Here is an 18,313-nt window from a genome sequence, read left to right as displayed (position 1 = left end):
CACACACACACACACACACACACACACACACATAATCGCAGGGCAGGAGAGTACTCTTTCTTTTGTCACCTATTCTCACTTTCCTTGAAATATCTGTAACTCCCTGCTCTGAAGCTCCCTTTCATAGGGGAAAGCAAGTGACATGGAAATGTTTAAGTGTGCGCACACACTGGTGCACAGGGAATGCCGCTGTGCCTCAACACCCGGGGCTGGGAAGGAGGAGGAGGAGGTGGAGTTTAGAGCTCGGAGAGCCAAATTCCTACCCCACCTCCAACCAATCAGAGGCCTTGTTGTGGCTGACCAAAAAACCACGGGGCCAGGCCGGGCCTCACTACCACACTCCAGCTTTAAAGCATTAGCTGAAGTTTGGCTGGGCACTCAGCAAACCTCAGCAAAGGTGTTGCTGATGATGGTGACGATAATGACAACAACACTTTTTACCCTGTCGGATGCACAGGAAAAGTCATATTTTTCCATATTGAAGCATCGTTCAGGCAAGAAATCTGTACATTGCATAAAAGCCACTCCCAACACATATGGCATACATTTACATCTACAAATAAGTCAAATCTGTTTCCTCTCTGCAGGAGATAAACTTTTCAGAAACTAGTCGGCACAGCCAAACTAAACGCAGCACAACTCACTATAAATATGAGAACCCCACTTTGAAAAATTTTCCCTCTCTCTACCCACAACTCCCTCCCTCCTTCCCCACTAAATAACAGCACTCTCATGTTTCTGCTCTTGTGCTTGGACAGGCATTTGTCCATAGAAACAACAGAAGATTCCCCCCACTCCCACTCCCAGCCCCCTCCTTATATTCACACTTCTTCTTCTGGCCACTTTACCTTCTTTCCTCACTCTTCTCTCACCACATCTAGTCACACTAACTAAAGCCTTAGGGGTGTGTAATAAGAAAAAAGAAATCATGTGAGGCTTTCAAAAGCGCCTCTGTGCTGCTGAATGCTGTGCAAAATTTGTGGTTGTGCTCCTTTTTTCTCTTTTTTTACAGTATCCCAGCAAAATAAACCTATAATTTTGTTTATTTTGTGTTGGGAGGTAAAACGATTTGTGCTGAGGATTTCACATATTTGCGGTGACAAGATGTTTCCTCAACTGAATTGCTGTTAAATTAATAGCTAAGCCACCCGGGATTACAGAAACACTTTAAAGTCAACAGGTTAGGATGCAGTGATGACAGACTGCTGCATATTTGCTCCACTAAATGCAGAAAGATGCTGACTGGTCTGGTACACTGGTGCCCGGGCAGTCTGTGACAAATATGCCTATTACTTTCACATGTTTCATCCTTCTTAGCCCTCCACAGTGCAACGATAAAACTCTCTAAGACCTCATGTCATTGAGCTCATCTTTGCTGGTTCTGAACAAAAGCACGCTGATGAGTTATTTGACACATTTGGCATGTAGTAACTTTTTTTGTTGTTGTTTTTTGCTGCTTAATGAATTCCAAATTTCCAAAGCAGTTTTTGACAATTAGTGGTGCTTTTTATCCATATTGCCCCCACTTTTGCAAGCTACATGCAATGTCTCACAGGCATTTGCAGGTTTTAAGCTTTCAGTATCCAAGAAATTCTAGCTAAAGCTTGCATGTTTAAGTAGAGCATGTTTTGATGAGGTCTAATCTCCCACTCGTCAGGCAACAAACGGGAAAAACCAGGGGGTGAAATGAGAGGGGTGGGGTGGGGGTGAGAGTACAAACGGGAAAGACAGAAACCCAAAGGGTGAAATGACACAGTGAGTACTTTGGTATGTAGGCTATAGAGTTACCCAGGGACAAAAAGTGAAGCACTGAAGTCCACTCCTATTGACAACTTGGACACACCTCTCCTCTTATCTTCCCGTTTGTCTCCCTTTCTGTCTCCTTAATCCCTCAGCCCCTGTCACTCTGTTTATGTTCCCATGTGTGTGTGTGTCTGTCTAGGAACTTGTAAAAAGCTATGGGCATAAACAGTGAAGACCGTGTTTAAACCTGCGTCTTTGTTTAGTCTATGAATAGATTTTTGACATTTTTTTTTAGCACCACGTGTAAGTTGGGTTCACAGCAGTACAGTGAAAAGCAACAGGGATTATTCTGCTGAAACAGACTGAAGAAAATAGCTGCAACAATGGAGAAAAACAAAATAAAGAGGAGAGATGAGCCTTAAGTATTACTTCTGTCATTGCATATTCCATTCGACGCTCTGGTACTTTAAAAAAAAAATGCTGAGGCACAACTTAATGCATAAACAAAACCGACATTACTCTCTTCGGGAAGCTGAGTAAGAGAAAAATTATCACACAAAGCAGTCGGCTTACATCAATTCAAATCAGTTTGCCTGGGTTAAGATTGCCTCTCGCCGACAGCGGCACAAAAGAGACAACGTGTGTGTTTTTTTAGCTGGAGGAAGAGCTGGACGTGGGACGGCCAGGAATGCCAATATCTGCCATTTTAGGGACAAAGGCAATTGTGTGGAACACGTGGGGTCAGGCTGCTACCGTGTCCACTGGGCCAGCAAGTAGAGCAGGGCGATATGGCCAAAAATATTTATCACGATATATATTTGAAAATTTGCGATAACGATATAACTGACGATATAATTGATGCGAGACAAAATACAACTCCACAACATTACTAGCGCAAAAAGACAACCTTCCATTTATTTTCACTTAAACAAGAAGCTGGTTTTTATGTACATTAAAGCTTTATAAAAATGTAACAGAGCAAATCCAAATTCCTTGCTGAAAGTTTAACCAAGAGGCATTTCCAGTAGAAATGGGCTGACATATTCTGAGCATAACCATGTATAATATCCACTGAAGTTAAAAAGAGGTGCTTTGCAACATTAAACTGCAGTGTGCAGTACTATTTTTCGGACCATAAGGTGCACGGGATTATAAGGCACATTAAGCGAAACAAAGCAGTCAGATAAATCAAACTTTATTAAACTCATTCTTCTTGCTTCCTCCACTTCTGTACCATTGATTTATTATTAATGAATGAATTCTGCTCTATTCCCATGTTGTTGCAGTATATTAATGACTAACCTCGTATTGTGGATGGATTATCTCAGTTGTTCTCCTGACTGAAGTTTGGTCCGTTTACAGCATCCTGCCATGCGATTGCAGTTGTCTCTATCAGGAACTTTAACGTTAACTTTTATAAGTGGAAAAAGTGTTAGTGTTCGTCCTCCAGCTTCACTGTTTATGTTATGCTAACATAGCTGTGTCGCTAGCGATCACGTAGCACATCATTATATACCAGCTAGCCCAACTTCAGTAACCCTACAAACGTCACTGCTGTTTCCTGTCTTCATTTATGTTGGAAGTGATAGCAGAGTTGTACGTTTGAATTTTTCCAGAAATCTCTGTCAGAACATGCTATATCATGCTTAGGTAACTAGCGAAACTAGCGAGCTAACTTCCGCTAGCTTCCTGCTAACTTCTAACGCCGTTAAATGTAATAAATTTTGTTTTCATGGATGCCTGGAAGTTAAACTTCATAGTTACACCTGGTAAAGCAGCAATGCTGATCGTTTTATTAAAGATGAAAGAATTGAGACAGTTTTTAACTCTCAGTGATGCTGCAGTGTTCGTTTGACCTGAATAATACAGAGTTTAGGACCCAGTTTACTCCCGGATTCAAGAGCATCTTAGTCCGACAAATACGACAATAACGACGGCCGCTTGCATGTTCTGCAAAAAAATGTGCTTTGTCGTGTATCTGACGGACAAACACCAAACCAGTTCCACATCACTGAAGTTGCACCATTTTTACAAACCAATTCTGGTTCATCTGTTTCACTCAACAATCGGCCATGTGTGTATGAAAACAAAGGCACTGCGCATGAGCGTTTTACTCCCATTCTATCGCGATATTTCATTTTCTTATCGTTGCCTAACATTATACCGGTATTACCGTGAACGGTATAATATGGCCCAGCCCTACCAGCAAGTGCTTTTTGCAGGAAAATACCAAAGGGAATTCAACTCCTACAAAGGCTTCAACTGGAGCAACTTGTGCACCAGCAGTTAAACATACATACCATATAACATCCAGACCTCACTTTGATTAGTAGCAAAGTCAATCATCTCCCCCCAACTGTTTCTGACACTATTGTTAGCTAGATCCCAACCGATTTATCGGGAGGCCGATAATAGGTATTTTCTGATTTATCACTATTGACATTTATGACAGAAGATAAATACAAATGAAAAAAAGGAGAAAACAGATGGGAAAAGATCCTTCAACAATATTATGAGTGTGTAGCTTTTCCACCAGAGGGACAGAAAGTGAAACAACTTCACTGTTGGGCACACAAACACAACAACCAGCTGATCTCAGCAGAATAGGGGAAAATAATAAATAAGAACATACAACAAAGCTTGGAGAGATCATTTTAGGTTTCAAATATATCAGCTTTTCGATATCAGCTTTTTAAATCATCTAATATCAGATCGGCACAGGGTTAATAAAGGGTTTTGTGAGTTCCAATAGATTTTCCTGTACAGGCTGTGGTCCGCTGGCCTGGGCTGCTACACTGATATTCACTGTTTTTTGTGGATTTTGAAAACTGCATTCAACAAGGTTTGAGCAGAGAGCTGTATGTTTGATTTCAATTGATGTCTTTTACTCTTGATGCAAGGCCGCATCTGTCAGAAATCACTGCAAAGCCTAAAACAATAGTTCAAACTGACCAACAAACTGACTAATCCGAAAACGTCGGAGCGCTTTTGAAAATATGTGGTGTCCTGATAGACTGAGCCGATATTTGAGGTTTACACAGCTACATTCTTGCCTGAAAATATGTTAAACGTTTATTTTGTGACCCAGAAAGAATAATAAGAGTAATATTAAAACTAACTAGCTACCGCCATTGTTGGAAACTAACCTGGGCCGCGCTATGAATTCTGGGACACAGCTGCTTCTTCTTCTTCGGGGTTTAACGGCAGCTGGCATCCTTGTACATGCAGTGCTGCCATCTTCTGTTTCAGTCCGTTATTACACTCTTAAATCCTGCTATTATTCCTGCGTCTTTTGCGATCTTACAAAGCTTCAAACGACACGTCGACTATTAAATCAGTCGTCGACGATTTTGATAGTCGACATAATCGTGACTAGTCGACAAATCGTGGCAGCCCTAGTTTACAGTTTATAAAATTTTACTCGCTGGGCAGTCCTTACCTTTGAACATAATCTCTCATCTTCCATTCACGTCCTCTCTTTCTTATATCTTTCTACATCTCTCGCTGTTTGCATGTTTTTGTTTTCTATCTGAATTTATCTCCCGTTAGCATGTGCTGCTCCTCTTCTGTAGCGCTAGCTAGATGCCAAAGCTTTTGAGACTTCTCTACTACTCAGCTGTGTGCTGTAACTGTAAACAGGCAATGTGATTTTGCAGTACTTTACAGCCAGCGCAATAACACTTGAGTTACTGTTGTGCGTTTCCACCCTTTGTTTTCCTGAAAAAGAAAAATGAATGAAATTCTAAAATCCTCTTTACCGTGTTGTTTCTTCAAACTATCAAAGCAGAGGAGCTGTAAAAACCGAATCAGAACAAATTGAACCTATTGGGTTAGCACTATGAGAAAGCCAAAGCCAATTATAGTCTATTACATATTACAAATCATTATTATTATTTGTATACTTAGTTTACATGGTATATTACTATCAAGAAGGCAAATGAGAGCTGTAAGAATCTGAATTTAACTGAACTATAAAAGAAGCTTTACAGATTCATAAAGTTTTTATAACAGAATCTTCAACAACATTATAAAGAGAACCTCATTAACCTTTTGGAATACTTGAGACATTACTAACTGAATTACCCAAGAACTTATCATATACACTGATTATCTCAGACATTGTTACTGTTGTCATAACGTATCTTTTTTTTAATGTCCCCGTGATTGCTCTTAGATCTTTTACATACAGTTTACAGCATGTGACACTTCACTTGATTTGAATGTAAAGATAAAAACAAAGGATTTATAGCGAATACCTTAAGTTGTATGTTGCTGCTACTCCAGAGGTCTAATTTTAGGCTCAAATAATCAGATTTTCCCACCAGCACTGGCACTGAAACACGTGCTCCAGTGGATCATGACAAATCTGTAACTGAGTAAACCAAATAAACAATAAGGAAGGATAAACACAAATTAAGATCAATTTACCTGAAAAAATTTGAGAATCCTACTTTGATTATACGGGGGGGGGAGAGAGTTGCCCAAGTGTGCCATTCCTTGTTACTTTAGCAGTTACTGTTCCCGTCACTCAGTCAGTATTTTCCATTTCTCTTTCCTCGGCTCATTCCCTCGCCACTCTCGGCTTCTCTTTTGCTCAGTGTGCTCCATTTACAGAAGATTTACAGAGACATGAAAAGCATACAACCAACATAAATTTGTTGTGAGCATGTAACGCGCTCACGGCTGCACTTGGCTCCGTTCCTGGCCCTTGCAGTCACTTCATCTTAGACACACATCACACACTTCAAAAGCAAAACACGCCACAGATTCGCACACACGTGTACGCACGAACCACACCAACACACTTGTCATCTACACAACACGCTGCAAAGGCATCATCTAGATTTCTACATTAGCGTTCCAATTTTCCCTTTTTTTTTTTAACCCTCTGTTGTCTCAGACAAGCTCTGCTTTCCCTCTGGTTGCAGTGCTCTGTTGACTGACAGAATCCCATCAGGGAGGCTTTCTGACAAATGGGGCCAGATGGAGTCGTGCCACTGTTGCTGCTGGCCAAAAGACAGCTCTCTGAGGTTATTGCTTCGCTCAGCTTTTACAGTGTTATTTATATACACCATATACACCACCAGACTAGTTTAAGTGTTTGATTAACTTTTCATGTGTGATCTCCTGTGTATAACTCTGAAACGTTTGGTTAACACTTAACCTCTAGTTATATATATATATATATATATATATATATATTATGCAGCTATTCCTTTACCGCTGTTTACATTCCAAATAAAAGCTTCTTTTCACTGATGGTCTTTTTAGGAACTTTAGAGGCTCACGGCCCTGACCTTTCCATGTCCATGTAAGACTAGAGCAGTCATTAGGGTGCCCTCACTCACATTAACCAAATGGAGTGCTTCTAGCGTCCATCTACCACCTGTTGTGTGTAACGTCTTAGAGAAAGCGATCTCAAATTTTAGTTTCTGCTTCAGACAAAGGTGGAACTTTTTAACTGAGCCTGTAGCCACCAACAAACACGCCATTTAAGGCCGGGAGATTGCAGAGCATATCTGACGCAGTAATGATTTTGAATCAGCGTACAGATTTTTACTTTGGTGTTACTAATGACATGTAAAATGACTTAAACAGTCTAAAAACAAGCATGATAGAGAGAAAGCAAATGGGAGGATACAAGTGTTAAAGATCTGCCAAATGGTCCTCTGTGGTTCTATTCTATGAAGAGGCAAACTGTGCACTGCAGCAGAAGAAGAAACAAATGTTTGTGGCATGTCTTCTGCTGAACGTCTTGCTCACGGCATCGCAAATCACACTTTTAAAAAAGGTGTGCATATAAAAGTCATACGGCGGCTGTAACGTGTGATTAGTTTGGATTTCATTGTAGTGAAAAAAAATGGAATTGTCTTTTAGGACAATTATTAGCAGCATCATCTCAAAAAGCACAGAGGACACCTGACTGCTCTGCTCTGTTTGTACAACAGTATTCACATTTACAGCTAGGAAGGCACCGACCAGTCCAGTACCAGCTCAAACAGCTAGATCTGTTATTGGTGAGTAATGAATAGATTATCCTCAATCTATGGTGCCAATCTATTTATTTATGCTTTGTTTACTAAGTTTACTGAACAAGCAGCCGGTCACCAGAAGTGCATGAGAAAGCCAACAGTAGTGGGTCACTAGTCTGAAGGTATTTCACGTTCTACATTTATGCATATATATATTTTTCAAGTTTCCATTAATTTCAGATATAACCACAAACAGTCAGCAAGTGAGTTCGATAACCAAACAGCTCCATTCATAGTGTTGCTCCAAGTCTTTCCCTCACTTCCTGTATCTAAGTCTCAGCACTTCACTAACATAATGAGCTGTCCTCAACTTGATTACTGTTATTTTTGCTCCACTCCCTGTGCACATGCAGTGAAACTGAGAGCAGAGGAAAGAAAGGAAGGAGTGCATAAAGACTCCCACTGAGCAGAATTAACACAAATGCAAATAAAACAATTCATTTCTCTATCTTGGTGCTGTGGTTATGCATTATTTTAAAAACAGATTAACTAAGTTAATGTGTATACTACAATGTATTTGTATTTCACTATCATTGAAGAGGTGGCTAGATCCAAATATCGATAGCACTGAATCCAAAGCTGGTATTGGTATCAGATTGATACTTTGTTTCTATCCTCGATGTTCAATTTGTAGCCCACTGAATTGTTTTAAATAAAAACATAGTTTAAAAACGCTCTATGAAAATTAGGCTAAAAGTATCTGTATCAGTATTGGTATCAGATCAATACTGGCCATGTGTTTATTTGGTACCAGATCAATACCAAATTTTGGAGTATTGCACAGTACTAGTATTTCTGTATTTGGAAAGCAAGATTTAGGCTCTTCCTCTCTTCTCTCTTCCTTACAGTGAGGATTACAGCTTATTCATTTACGATGACAAAGGACAGGTATTGGTATTGGATCTTTTTATTGGTATTCAAACCTAAAATGTTGGAACAGTGTGTCCCCTTTTGCAAGAAATACAGCAAACATGACACTGACTTCTTTCAAAGCACCACCTAGTTAAGTTTTATACAGACAGCTTGAAAAACTTTCAAGCTCAGAAGACTCAGCCTTCTCTGTGGTTTCAAGGTCTTTTGTTGCTCGGTTTTTTTCCCTTCTTTTTTTTTTATGTTGTACTATCCATTATGCAATTATGCAAATACACACAGCAATCTTCTTGTGTGGCTGCACGGCTACAAATGTGTGTGATGGTTTTTTCACTTCAGAAACATTCACACTATTCCCCACAGAAAAAGTCAAATATACTATTAAGTGTGGAAGCAGAATCCCATCATAAGCAGTCAATTGAAATGCATTCGTGGAGAATTTTAAATCCAAGTGTGAAATGCAATCAGCTCGAATAGATACAATCTGAATCTGGATGACGCAAGGTCTTAAGTTACAAAGCTATATTCTTTTTTTTCTTCTTTTTTAAAAAAAAAAAATACATATGTAGTCCAGTACCAATGAGAGGTGGACAACTGTGGCTATATTTGAAGTTAATGCCTGGTTTTAATTTCAAAATAACATCAGAGGCTCTTTAGTTAAGAAACGCCTTTGCCACAACACACAGCCTGTCATTTGAAAACTGCTCCTGATATTCTTTTCCTTGCCAGCTAATCCAGTGGCAGGTTGAAGAGGTGCTCCTTTGTTTATACTTTGGCTCTTAATGACAGGCTGTCCGATAGATTTGGCTGCCCTAAATTATAGTATGAGGTCATCATGTTAAATTCTCAATATCCAGAAATCAAAGCTGACATTTGTACACAATGTGACATAGTCTTTGTTCTTATCTGAATAGAAGGGTAATGGTATTAAACGTTAAAGCCTCTCTTTGTAACTTCACTGGATAATTTGTAACATTTATCATTTGCCATGACAATAAAGGGTAAACCATTTATTATTATACTTGTAAACATAAGGATATAAATATTCTTCTTCTTCTTAATATTATTATTGTTTAATTATTAATTATTTATTTGCTATTATGTAGAGCTGGGCGATATAAGATTTTTTCATATCACGATATGTTTTTTTCATTTCAGGCGATAACGATATCTATCACGATATAAGCCAAATAACTATATTTGTAAGATTTAAATGTGCCGTTGCTCACAAGTAAAATGTGAAATAATCAGCAGCTTGTTTTGATTTAAATATTTATTTCCCATAATAAGTTCAACAGGGTAGATGTACTTAAGGAACATGAGACTTTTTCAGATAAATAAAGGCAAATATTGCAAACTACACAAAAGGCAGCCGCTAAAGCGTTTAAGTTTCAAAATAGAACAAACGAAACAGACTAAACTGTCAATTCCACTTAGAAACAAAATATTAATTCTAAAAATAAATCTTAGTTTGTTTTACAGAAGAACAGACAAAACTGACTAACTTTTGTCAATATCAAATAAACTGAGAACTAAAAGGAAATTCTCAATCTCTCCTTGTTGTATAGCTGAGCTTTTCAAACAGTTTTAACAGTTACTTTAGTCTGACAAAAGCCGAATGACGAATTAGCGCTTCCAGTCAGAGACTGAGGCTACGTCCACACGTACACGGGTATTTTTGAAAACGGAGATTTTCCGTTTTCGTTTTAAAAAATAATCCCGTCCACACATAAAGGCAGAAATGAAGGAAAACGCTGCTATGAACATGCCAAAGCAGCAGGTGGCGCTAGATTCCTAACCGTGCAGAAATGTTGGCCAATCAGAAGTCTAGAAGCCTCGGTGGGAAAAAGTAAACAAAGCTGGGGCATAGAAGCAGAACCGAGTCGTATGTGTGGACGGACAGTAACTGTGTGTATATGTAAGCATTTAAACACTGCAGAGAGTAGAATTAACAGTATTGTAGAAATTCATTTCACCGAAACAATAACGTGGCGCACAGTGTGACGCATGCACCAGTTTATTGTATTTCCAGACTTGCTTTCGGCACAATTTACAGTGCACGCTACTCTGTTTTTTGTCAGACTTGAAATAGCCGAAATACCTTCACACTACGGAACTTCTATGGCTCTTCCGTTCGACAATCTCTCCGGCGTTGGAACCATCATCTGTTTTCTCTTCGGTCACGCTCGGTTGATTTTTCTAGTCGGCACACTCATTTCCTCCATTACCCGCTGGCTGTTTCCCAAACAAACACACGTGCGGCTTGGCACTTGTGCTGTACGTAACAAGTCACGCGACGTGACGCTGCGGCTGTGATTGGTTCGGCTCTGCGCTACTTAGTTTGGATTGGCTGACCTTTTTAAGAGGACAAGAGCGGCGAGGTCTATCGCGATAGCTTAATTTCTCTATCGACTAAAAATTATATCGCGATACATATCGTTATCGTTCTATCGCCCAGCTCTACTATTATGATGTAATTTGTATTTTGTACCATATAGAAATGTGATTTTTTTAATCTTCTAATAATCATTAAGTAATAAAAATGAATCATTTATGTCACAATATTATCATTCCCTACTGGTGGGATGGAATCAGCGAGGCAGAAGTTGGTGGTAAAGAACGCTATTACCTAATATAGGCAGCATAAAAGGGCATACCTAATGGTTGCAAAAAGACTTCTGGTTGTGAAGTGAGCTTCACTGACTCATTGACTCGTATTGTACTCCTTTCACAATGGACACATGTTGACAACTAACTCTCCCTTGAATTGGGAGCGTTAAGGGAGGGGTAAGAAAATGGCTTGAGGCTTCACAACCGAATTTCACAAAAACAGCGGGTGAGATTATGATCTCTACCAGGCCTCACAGATGAAGCGTGTGAGATACAATGATATTATTTGGCATTACTGCATAAGCATGAGAAACATATAAAGCACAAGGACAACCACAGCAGTCAAAGTTGAGGTTTAGAAAAAACCTAGCTTGTCTCAAGTCTGCTACAACTATGTGAAGCACATGGTTGCAGCAGACGGCTGCCCCTTCCTAAGCCTGGTTCTGCTGGAGGTTTCTTCCCGTTAAAAGTGAGTTTTTCCTTCCCACTGTCTCCAAGTGTTAGCTCATAGGGGGTCGTCTGATTGTTGGGGTTTTTTTTGGAATAATGGCCGGGCCTGCACCTTACAACATAAAGCACCTTGAGGTGACTTTGGTTTTGATGTGGTGCTATATGAATACAATTCAGTTGAACTGAATTTAATATGAAGTCACATAAGGTCTGTATAGTGTGGGTAGTGGCATTTCCAGTGATAAAATTCCCCAGAGGATCCCACTTGAAGTGTATCATTTAGTTATATACGATCATCAAGAGCTGAAAAAGAAAATGACAAATTGCTGATGTTTTTCCATAACTGTTGGATTTTTCAATTAGCAACTGTGCTCAAATGAGTTTGCTATATCAGACTCAATTAGTTCACAACAGTAACTGTATTTAAAAGTAGAAGCTGCCATTGGTTTAGTTCAGTGAAACCAAAGAGAAAGTCGATTAAAGTGCAATACCATGATGACTCTAAAGGTGCGAACCCACCACCACCAAAAACACCCGCCAAACCCCAAACTCTCATCAAGAAAAAATTTACTTCACCGCAGTCATCAACATTTTTCAATTAAATTACCTCCTTTTGATCAGTGGAGGATGTTTCTCCAGTCAGGTTTCAGTCACTAGCTCCACTTTCTCATCATTCACATGAGAAAAATTATGTGACAGCTCTGCAGGTTTACTGCAAGTCCGGTGTTCTGGGACAGCGTTACCCACAACCTTAAATTTGAGTCCTTGAAACTTTGACACAGCCCTTTTGGGAAGTGGGACAGAATGACCGCATATTGTCTTTCCACCAGTTTTTGGCCTTTTTTCAAGATAGTGTCTCATTTATTAAAACCAGATTACAAGTGTTAAGCTGACAGCCCAGTTCCTAAATTTGCTCCTGCTGTACCACCCAGCTCCAGTCTACTAGCGAGGTTTAAGCACATGACAATAGGAGTAAGAATAAATCTTTTATTAAAAGCCAAGCATTTTTAATGACAAAGCCCACAGCACTTTAAACCATAAAACCACAGCTCTGGATGGTATATTTAGAATGGTAGTCAGACTATGGGGTCAAAATGGAAAACAAAGAGAAAACCCACTGTTTTTCAGGAATATCAAAAAGCTCAGCTGGTCCAGTCTCCCCGTCTAATGTGAGACAGGTTAAAGCTGTATTTTGTCCTCCAGTACATGAGCAGGCGTTCAACCTTTCTCATCTAGGACAAAACATGCAGACCTATTTACATGTCAATGAAGGCCATGGATAAGGACTCTCCCTCTCTTTACTTCCCTTCCTGAGACCTCCACTCCTCACCGCATGCCCCTGCTATAAACTAGCACAGTGCATGTATTTATTTGGATGCCTAAAACGGCAAGGCTGCTTTATACTCATATGCTTTACATTGTGTTATAATTAAAAGATGTGCCGACCTGATTGGGAGCAGTATTATGACTTATCCCATCATATCATGACAGATAAATGTGTTTTTTGTCTATATTTAAAAAGCTACTCTCCTTTATGACAGCTGCCCTTGGTAGAAGATAAATACACAGGGACACAGGAAAGTGACAGCCCTTTGGCTATGTGCATTTCTGCAGTGCTGGCATGTCACAGGATAGATACATAGACTTACTTTCAACATGACCGATATATAAGGCACCTGAAAAGAAATAAGTATATACTGACTTCAGTATAAGCTGGTGGCAGAGACAAAGCAACGACATGGAAACTCTGGGGAGCATCTGCTGAGAGTGAGAGTGGTTTCTTTAGTGCTGAAAAGGTCAAAAACTTTACTGGGGTAAATTTAAGCACGGGATGACACTACAAATATGAAATCCATGGAAAAAAAAGAGTTGCATTTTTTCATATATATGTATATAACAGTAATAGGTCTGACTATTGATCTCTTTTTATTAGCTTGTCTGGTAGCAGTCCCACTTCCACCCAGTGCTATTTCATAAAGTAATACATAGCATCAGCATTTCTCTGCTTTCTGCCAACAGAAATGGGAAACAGGTAGATTCAGTCACAGATCAGTCCCATAACAATCACCCAGTTGCAGACAAGGACTCTACATCTACTTTAAATGTAAAATACGCAATGCAGTGGGTACAACATGTAAATAATAAGCTTATACTGTATAAATATACTACTCTTAGACTTGTTGTGTGCGTGAAAGTGTGTGTGCAAGACAGATGAACTGAAGCCTGCAAACCTCGGGAAGTGTGAATTCTTCCTGTAGCTTGCAAGCCTGAAGTGAGAATGTAATTGGACGATATCAGATTATTGCCTTTCCTACACCAACTTTTCCTTGTATATTAAACCTTTTGAAAGGAATGTGAGGAGAGTGCGGTTGAGAGGAGACAGTTGATGTTAGAGCAATGAAGCTGGCGTTTTATCTCAAGACAGCCCAATAGTGAAGGTGAGGGAGGGAACAAATAGAGCTCAGTGTTCGCGCTTATTTGGGTTCAACTTTTACCAGAAGTTTTGCGTCTCAAGGGATGGATGAAAATGCCAAAGTTTCATCTAACGGTTTTCTTTCCCCCTTTTCTTTGTCTTTTCCTTCTCTGTCGTGGCAGACAGCCCAGTGCATAAAGCAATGTGGCTTAGATGCTGGCAAAGGGAAACTATGGTCTCTTGGAAATATGCTCTCTGTTGACTCATTCTGTTAACCGCATTCTTCATCAGCAGCACAGCAGAGTCCTTCCCCGTTGGTCATGAAGACAAAACATCGTTTTTTCTGGCCCAGTTAATAACACACCAATTTTTTTCCTTCTCCCTTTTCTTTTTAACTATCTAGTTTAGGCTCTAACATTTTGGAGTGGTGGAAGAAAAGAAAAGGCAGTGGAAAATGAGGGGGAAGAGAGAGAAAGAGTGGCCTACAGTGCCGTTTCGATCCCCCTGGATTTATTTGTGTACATAACTCTTTCTCTTTCTGCCCCCCCTTCTCTTTCCCTCTGTCTCCTGCTTTCATTTGTTCCTACTGCTCTGTGTTTTTAACACAAACACCCACATGGTACAACCACTATACAGCCTTCAAATATTCAGATTGAAATATCTCGGTGCATTTGAGATAAAAAAAAAAACACCAAAAAAATTAACTGGTCCACCCACGGACCTCACATATTCCATGTTTAATTATTCTATTCAAAGACCGAGAAGAGAGCTTCCGGCTGCATGAAGCTCATACCAAAACGCAGTCAACAACTGAAGGCAAATCCCAGAGAGAATCAGCACAGCACAGAGGTTTGAACTTGCTCACATACAACAAAGCCAAAAGCAAATCCTGCTGAGACAAGTAGCGTCTTTAGCAGGCAGCCCATTTCATCACATTGCTATGTAACGCCCTTCACCCCTTAACCCCCTCACTCAGAAGAATAGACTGGAGTCCTATTCATCACTGACCACTGAGGCCCTAGTCAACAGCTCAAGAGCCAAGCGAAAAGCCTAGTCATAACAGAAAGCTGACAGGAAAAGCAAGTGACCGAACTCTCTTTTACATACGTGCCTCAACTTTCTTTCTTTTTTCCACTTAAAGTATCACTTCCATCATTTCTCATCTTTTTTCCTCCCACTTACCATCCTGTGCCTCTGGAAGATTGCTGGTGTCAGTGTCCATGTTAAATTCACAGAGCGATGAGCGCTCGGATCAACACACCCATATCCTGAGGCAAAGTTTACTCGATAACTCCGCTGCAACCGCTGGAACTACAACTGCAAGTCCTGTTTTATCTCCTCTGCCAGTGCCGTCTCTGCTCTGCCGTTCCCCCCCCAATTCGGAGCTGCTGCCGCTGGTCTGGCCCCTGCAGCCTGCCAGCTCAGCTCAGGCTTCCACCGCTGTGTTACATCTGTCTGACTGAGCAACCTCTCTGGAGAGCAGGCAGAGAGAGAAAGAGAGAGAGAGCACAGAATGGGAGGGAGGAGAGAAAGAAGCAGTTTCCACACGGAGAGAGAGAGAGAGATACGGGTGGAGGGAGTGTTGGTAGTGTTTCCACTTTGATCAATATTACACTTTATATGTATTTTCTCTCATCATTAAAAAAGTAACAAGAAGTTTGTAATATCAGTTTTGGAAAAAAGTACTTGCTTATAACTGTGGAGTTATGAGTGGGCGCAAAACAGCACATTTAAGTTCAGAGTTCCTGCACCATTTAAAAAAGTCATACTGAATGTTTTTAAACGTTTCTTTAAGACCTACAAACATTCAAATTCCAATAAAATCAAGAAGTGTCAGAACTATGTGTAATATTATTGCCTCTACATAACTACCAATCTCCTTCTTTCCACACATGACAGTAAAATTATAAAAATGTTTGTATGATCAGTGGTTTTAAAGATGTTTTCTCATTAGGGGTTTTTCAACCTAAAGTTGGAATTTTGCATTTGTAAAACTCCTTATATATTTAATATTACAACCTCAACTTGGCAAGTGTATTTTATTTGAATAGGAACCAAATTCAGTTTTCACCGTTTTACATATTTAATCATATTGCTGTTCTGTTTAGCTTGATTAAATCTACTTTGCATCATCATAATGATTTTTCTTAATGATCTACACATATCGCACTTGAGCCACCTCTCTCATGTTCGGTGTCACGTCTTTGCTGGATTTGTCCTAGTTCTTAAGGACTTTCAGATGCTGTTCATCTCCTGTAGATAGATTTTTAAGTCTGCCACTTCCTCTCTTGCCCTCTAGTTGTCCAGCTTCTTCAATTTTTTAAGAACTCACTGCACACCATGCTGAGATATGCCATATTTTTGCACAAACAACAGCTGTTTGAGAATCATCCATCCATCTGTCCATCCAACCTCTTCTGTTAATCCAATTCAGGGTCACGGGGGTGTATGGAGCATAACCCAGCTACCATAGAGTGAGAGGCGGGGTACACTTAAGACAGGCTGATTGGTCAAGACCACTTTAAAAAGAAATTACAAGAAAGTCTTGATCCAAAAAAAAAACAAAAAAAACATAAAGAAATTTGAGGTGGGTGAGGGTTGTGGTTGTAATGAGTAGTTATTTGGGTTACTGTTGTCTTCCTTTCAGGTTGAACCAGTTTGGCAACTGTCAGCTGACCTCTGGAATCAACAAGGCAAATTCTGTGCTCACTGGATATTTTCTCTTTTCCGGACCATTCTCTGCACACACTAGCTATGCTTTCAGTAGATCATCAGTTTCTGAAATACTCAGACCAGCCCGTCAGGCACCAACAAGCGTGGCAGATTCAAAGTCACTTAAATCACCTTATTTTTCATTATGATGCTCGAGTTGCAATTCAGCAGTTTGTGTTGACCATGTCTACATGCCTAAATGCACTGAGTTGCTGGCATGCAATTGGCTGGTTTTATATTTGCATTTCAAAGCAGATGAACAGATGTACAAAGTGGCCGTTGAGTGTACATGAACCTATTTCTATTGCAGAAATAGGTTAGTGTACAGCAACAGGATGAGTCAGCACCTACACTGCAATCGTTTCTGTTCAATCCTTTCAGCATAGTAATTCAACCAAATGGAGCCATTAATCTCTATACATACAGCACTTGAGTTTATCTAGTTTATATAGCTATGGGTTAAGAAAATATATAGAAAGATATAGCTGATCTAAAATAAGATGAGCTATATCTCCACAATATTTCAGATGGTTTTTATTTTAAGGCAAAATAATCAAATACCAATCAGCCCAATGTCAAGTGGCACAATGTGAAGAACACTGTCACTTTTAGTTAATAGTAGCTAATTGTAATTAGACACTCTGTGAAGAAAAATGACTTGAGGGACTTAGAACACATATGATTCAGTATTTGGGCTGTAAGGCTTGTATAAATCATTCAGCAGCCTTTGGTCAGTTATGTGGTTCTACTTAATCCTATCTAAATGTTACAGCTTACAGCAAGAAAAAAGGAGGAAAATAGGGCAGCATGTGCCCAAGAACCAAAAGTTGAGAACTCTTCTGAGGCTAAAACTTTCACCTCTATGAAATTAAGCTCAGTTGTTCTGGTGGGAGCATAAGAAGGCTCTCGCTCTTATGGGTGTTTGTGCAGAAAACTCGACGAGTTCAAAAGAATAGAGGCGGCAGCCACTCGCTATTCAGTCTGAGGATGAGATGAGACCGCTCTCTGATTTGTGTTAGATTCCTATTCATCAAAGTGAAGTTTTTATTCATCACACTGCTTGTTTAGAGCTCGTGTCACACAAGGACAAGAGAGGTAGGGACCTATGCCAATGAATAATTTAGCAAAAAATAGACGGTGACAGTGTTTGTAGTGTTGTGATGTGGATCAAGATTAGAAAATGCTACAGGTGCAAAACACGCACACGCACACGCGCGCGCACACACACACACACACACACACACACACACACACACACACACACACACACACACAAAATCCAGCTTTAAAGGTTACACACTGATTAAAGCACATACAGGGAGTGCAGAATTATTAGGCAAATGAGTATTTTGTCCACACCATCCTCTTCATGCATGTTGTCTTACTCCAAGCTCGAAAGCCTACTACCAATTAAGCATATTAGGTGATGTGCATCTCTGTAATGAGAAGGGGTGTGGTCTAATGACATCAACACCCTATATCA

General features: G+C 39.9%; 1 protein-coding gene across 2 annotated transcripts in view; it reads right to left on the bottom strand.

The window, feature by feature from the left end:
* si:dkeyp-72a4.1 (uncharacterized protein LOC100148058 homolog) overlaps positions 1 to 18,313 on the bottom strand; it is a 113,815-nt gene that overhangs the window by 50,072 nt on the left and 45,430 nt on the right. The window lies entirely within an intron of this gene.

This window comes from Haplochromis burtoni, unplaced genomic scaffold (assembly GCF_018398535.1).
Source record: "Haplochromis burtoni strain Fernald_Lab_line unplaced genomic scaffold, NCSU_Asbu1 Contig_23, whole genome shotgun sequence".
NCBI classification, from domain to species: domain Eukaryota; kingdom Metazoa; phylum Chordata; class Actinopteri; order Cichliformes; family Cichlidae; genus Haplochromis; species Haplochromis burtoni.
This window is presented reverse-complemented; position numbering and strand designations above follow the sequence as displayed.